Source organism: Malurus melanocephalus, unplaced genomic scaffold, assembly GCF_030028575.1.
Source record: "Malurus melanocephalus ecotype Western Australia unplaced genomic scaffold, MMel_1.1 scaffold_450, whole genome shotgun sequence".
Classification (NCBI taxonomy): Eukaryota; Metazoa; Chordata; class Aves; order Passeriformes; family Maluridae; genus Malurus; species Malurus melanocephalus.
Window position 1 is genome coordinate 523260 of NW_026623682.1, and position 5894 is coordinate 529153.

Below are 5894 nucleotides of genomic sequence, written 5' to 3' on the forward strand. Positions count from 1 at the left end.
TTCACTTACTTTCACACTTTAGGTATTTTGATATCTCTATTTTGGCTGAGTAACTCAGACAAGGTTGACAGCTCCACCAGTAAAAATTTTGTTACGRAAAAGGAAACAAGTTCACCCAGTGATTTAAAACTCTTCCCGGGAATGGGAACGCTTTTGCTCCGCTGATTCATCCGCGATTTGACGGGAAGAAGAGTTTTGCTGAATTCCCGCAGTTCTCCCGACTCCTACAACAGCAACGCGGAATATAGTGAAATTTGAACTCTCCCCTCTTGGATCCCTCTGGAAATACCCCAATAGGGGAGATATTTTTAATAACAAGGGCAGCACAGGAGCCCCGCGCTGCGAGTCCATGCGGACAGACAGCACCCCGGCACCGCTGCCCGCAGGGTGCGGAACCCACGGCACGGCTGAGAAGGGCGCTCACATCCAAGTCTCGGCTCTCCCAGGAGCGGGAAGGTCCCCGGTGCCCGCTCACATCCCGATCGGTTGACGAGGACGGGATGGTCGMGAGGCCGCTCCGCAGCGCTGTTTAKATTAATTTAAAAACTGGGTTTGTTTTAAAATTTGTATCAAAGCTATCAATTAATTTTAAATAYAACCAATTCGTTGTTTTCTCAACATCATCTTTTCAAAAACTCTAGTAAAACGTCTCACTCTGTCCCCATCACGCCTGGCGGAGCCCAGCGCCGGGGGGGCGTGGTGCCCGGAGCTCACCCGGACAGAGGTCCCGGGCTGAGGAGCTCTGCCCGTCCCCAGCTGCAGGACAGTGCGCCCTGGGGACCCGATGCCATGCGGGAACATYCCCCCTCCGCAGCCCCTGCCCTTCCCGCGGGGGTCCGAGGAGGGGAGTCAGACACAGCCGCCTCCCCCTCGCTCCCTCCTCACGGCACTTAATATTCAGGAAATCCACAAAGTGGTACGAAGAGAGTGGAAAACGTGACATCACGGGCTAATTGGGAAGGAGCGTTCGGKCTGAGGGAATAGCTCAGCCCTGAGTAATGCCTTGTGTTTAATGGCTGAGTAAAGCTTCATCAGCAGCAGTTAAACACGTATCCCTCKAAAAATGATTTTCTGCGAACACCTGGCCTTGTTAGAAAGTCAGACTATGGAATTATCTCTGAGAGTCACGTTTAGAGGTTGCAGTTTGGTTTGAGCCGCAGCTCCTTTATTTCCCTGCCCCACGAGGTCCATCGTCCGTCCTCCTCCCTGCTACGCACAGCCCAGCAGCTCTCACAAACTGTGTGTTCTCCATTTCTGTGCAAGCATATGAAAAAGATCCCTAAAACAACTATTGCCTAAATACATTTAATTTATATCCATTAGAACAGCCAGCAAAATGAGAGGCTCCCCATCGCCGTCCCCACCACAGCTATTGGGTACAACAYACCCCAGTGTCACACCACGTATCCCAGTGTAACACATCTTCCCCGGTATCCTTTTATTGTGCAGAGCACCAGAACTGCACAAACAGTAAGGCACACAGTGTCAAAGCCCCCTTCTCTCTCTTTTTCACATATAGGATTAAAAAAAAAAAAAATCATTTATTTATTTTTACTTTTGCTTATTTACAGACAGGGGATGCAACGCTTGGAAATACAGACCAGTAACCAGCCACACATATGATCAGATTACAGTCCAGGCAGTATTTCTTGGGACAGCCTCTCCTCTGTGAACTAATGGTCATGAAGAGATCTGTAGGTACAGTGCTCCTTCCCCAGCCCTGCCAGGAGTGCGGTGGCCGCCTCTAAAACCAGGGTCTCAACTAAGAGATGAGTGCAGTTGCACTTCCCGTGGTGACAGCACATATCACCATCCGTCTCTAACCAGAGCTGCTGTGGGAAAGTGGTGCCATGGCCTTGCACTCCAGTCCGTGCTCAGCACCAATCCCCAGTCCACATCAAAACTGGCCTGGCTACAACTGGAGCTATGGACACGGCGCTGTGCAGATGACACTGCAGGTGACATGTTTTGCAAATGACAGGAGTCGCATAAAAGGGAAAGTTACACACCGTGCATTCAACTAATAATGAATTCAGTCAATGATTCGGCCAATAATTACACTCCATCTGAGACCTCTGGCTGCACCATTCATTTATAGGTGATAAACGAGTTTCAGGCAGCAAACAATGATTTGTCGTTATCACTTTTGTATGAGCTGAAATCCAACCAACCCCCGCATCTGTGGCGCAGTCAAGGATGCTTTAATGGCACCGCGTTAGCCCCGTGCTGTAAACACCTGCTGTGTGCTGAGGCTGTTCACTGTCTCACCTTGGCAGGCTGCAACGGGACTGTTTATGGTTCATACAATTAAATTAATGACCAGATCTGTGCAGGGCTGGGGACTTCGGTGTTTGAAAGTGAAGAAACAGAATGAAATCCTTGCACTATTCAGTTTTATGGTTTGCCTCCAGTCTCTTTTGGTTCCCAGCTCTCAAGAGCTATGTTAGATCTGGACGATTTGTGTTTATCGATCGTCAGGAAGATGTTTAAATCATTAAACACAATAATGACTAACTGCAACATTTTATCTAAGAAAATAAGATACTTTATACATATTAAAATAATATTGAACGTGGCTTCCGAACCTCCCTAGCACCACTACAGATAGTTAAATCCCCTAAGTTAGGGAGCAAGTTACATAAAATAGCTCTCATTAAAGGCCAAAAAATACAAAACAATTAAGTGATGAAGGATCCTTTTTGTTAGTTCTTAAACAACCTTTTGATTTGCATGTGTACCTCATTTTAAGTTACAGGTACAAAAATATTTAAGTGCCCCTACATCAGGGATTAGGAACAGAATCTCTCCTTCTTCCTAAAGAAATTCATGGACTTTGAACAGGAGAAATGGTTGCAGCTTGGCCTCACCAAAAGAAAATCACACCAGACAAAAATATGTTCTAAAAATTAACAATCCAGYGTCCAAAATCACCTAAATGGCTTCTCATTTTCCTTTTGCACTGCAGCCTGCTGCAGATATTCCACCYAACAGGCCAACTGATCTGCTGAGGCTGAAATCACATTGAATGTGCTTTTTTTTTTTATAGCTATATATAAAATTGTGCCATGCAGGTTAGGATTTCAACATGCTGCTTATGCCCCTGAGAGTCTTCACCTGTTTTGATCTCCAGTTTATCTGAGATTCAACTGATTTTTTTAAAACATGTGTGAGGGGTTTTGGTTATAAATCAGTAGATAGGGTTAAAATATTTAAAGGAGGCACCTGGGCTCAGCATGGGGAACAGAGGTGACAGGGCTGGGCTGCTCTCCTCACCTTCACCTGAGCACAGAGCTCAGGCTCTGCAGAAACCCAGCCTCGGGCTGATGTACTAAATTTAATCCATCTGCAGACCAGGTTTAGTCTTGAACCACCTGGCTCTGGGGGGCAATTGTGTCACTGGTTCAACAGGAGAGGATCTGAGTTTATGGGAAGCTGATTTCGGTGGGAAAAGCAGGAAGCAGTGGTGGCAGGTCACAGGTGTGCACGGTGGCTCGTGGTGCTGCTTTCACTCCCTTTCCTATTGCAGGGAGCTCCCCAACTCTCACAAGGACCATGTCCAAACCCAACATCCCCCCAGGGCTGTGAGGCAACCTGGGCACGGGTCCTTCACACCCTCTGTCCCCACCTTCAGGCCAGGGCTCTTTTTGGTGAGTCTGACTGACCCACCCCAGCTCACAAGGACTGCAGGGCTAATAAGGGTTCATTGGCTCCCTGCTGACTTCAGGAGCTCATGTGTCCACCCCATCCAGCCCTTCCCAGTCCAGCCTGCAGTGGCATCCCTGCTCACACTGCTGGCTGGTTTGGGGCACCAAGAAACCACACTGCAATTGCTCTGTGGGAAATGAGTCTCACAGATGCTCTTAGGTTGGGATGGAAGAGAGAAAGGGCAAATTTTTCTACAGTTGTCAACTTTTTCCTTCTGTATCCCACTTCAGATGGAATAAAACTGAGTTTTCTTACTACCAGTCATAAATTAGTCTGTTTTAAAATGAAATAGGAAACTAGGAGGGCTATATTTCAATAATAAAAAAAAAAACCTTTGAAAATATCAACGTAACAGAGATAAATCCATACACAGAAAATTCCCCTTGAAGGTGTGAGATTTTCAGAGATTAAGTCCCACACTGTACATACAGAGTATGAACTAACTGTATGAAGAAATTAATTATTGTCAGGCCACATATATAGGTTTTGCTGCCAACCTGAAAGTTCTAACGAACCTACAACCTCGAGGGAACAGATTTCTTCTCCTTTCTAAGTGATGACTAATGGGATTTATAGGGTTTGCTAAAATTAGTTTTTTGGAAGATCAATGTTCTCATAAAGTTTAAGGAAGTGTGCTGTTTTCTGGTGTGGCCATCAGGATGATCAGAGGGATGGAGTACCCTCTCCTGCAAGGAAAGGCTGASAGAATGGGATTGTTCAGCCTGAAGAACAGAACAATTTGGGGTGACCTAATTGTGTCTTTCGAGTGCCTGAAGGACTCGATAAGAAAGATGGAGAGAGACCGTTTACAAGGGATGGAGTGCCAGGACAAGGAGGAATGGCCTTACACTGACAGAGMGGAGGTTTAGGTTGGATAACAGGAAGAAACTRTTCCATGTGAGGGTGCWGAGRCCCTGGSACAGGGTGACCAGGGAAGCTGCAGCTGCYCTGGATCCYTGGAAGTGTCCAAGGCCAGGCTGGACATTGGGGCTTGGAGCACCCTGGGACAGTGGAAGATGTCCCTGCCATGGCAGGGGTGGGACTTAAGGTCCCTTCCAAACCATTCYTTTYAGTGATTCTGTTATACCCAGTAGGTCTTTCATTTTCCATTCACACACAGACTGTGAGTCTCAGAAGGATTTTAGGCCCCTGATCCTGCAGCAGGTATTTAAAATTCTAGGTGAGAAACCCTTGCTCACACTGAAGCCACCAGAAGATCTGCCATATGCTTGAGGCGAGATGAGACCTGAATTTCATGTTGCTTACACTGCAATTCTTCCATCTGATATAGCAAATTTCTATTTACTGTGCTCAGAACTGCATTTCAAACCCATATATGGCCACRGCTGCTTAAGAAGTTTAAACAATTTCACTTTCCATACGTATATTATGACACTTGCAAATTTTTGGGCCCTAATAGAACATTCCAAAACACACTGATAATGATCTGCTGAGTTCCAGATGGATTGATTTAACATGGCCCTGTGCTCATCCTGCTGGACTTGGAGGCACTTCCCGTCTTCCTGTCCCCAGCTTCTCTCTTGGGCTGGGGTGATCCTGCACCCCTATCCCACATCCCACACAACCATCCTGCATCCCCCATCCTGTACCCCATCCCACACCCCCAATCCCACAGCCCTGTGCTGCATCCCTATCCCACATTCCCATCTGGCACCCTGTATCCTGTACCCCCAATCCACACCCCCATCCTGTACCCCTATCCTGCACTCTTCCACCCCCATCCCACACCCCCAATCCCATATCCTGTATTCCCATTCCCACACCTCATATCCTGTATCCCACAGGCCCCATTCCTGCATCCTGTATCCCCATYCCTGCACTCCTGTCCTGTAATCCCCCATCCCGTACCCTGTGTCCCGTGTCCCATAGTACTCATTCCCAATGCTCCATCCTGTATCCCCCATTCTTGCATCCCCATTCCCACTCCCCATATCTCCCATTCTCTTCCCCATGCCCTGCAGGCTGTATCCCATCCCCCCCCCGCCCCGTTTCTGTGTCCCTTATGCTGTATCCACCATTCTCGCACTCAGTATCCCCCATACCGTATCCTCCAGCCCCAAATCTCATATCCCATATCCCCCATTCCTGTACCCCATGTCTCCCATTCCTGGGTCTCCTATCCCCTATTCCCATATCCCTCATTCCCGTATCCCCCATTCCCATATCCC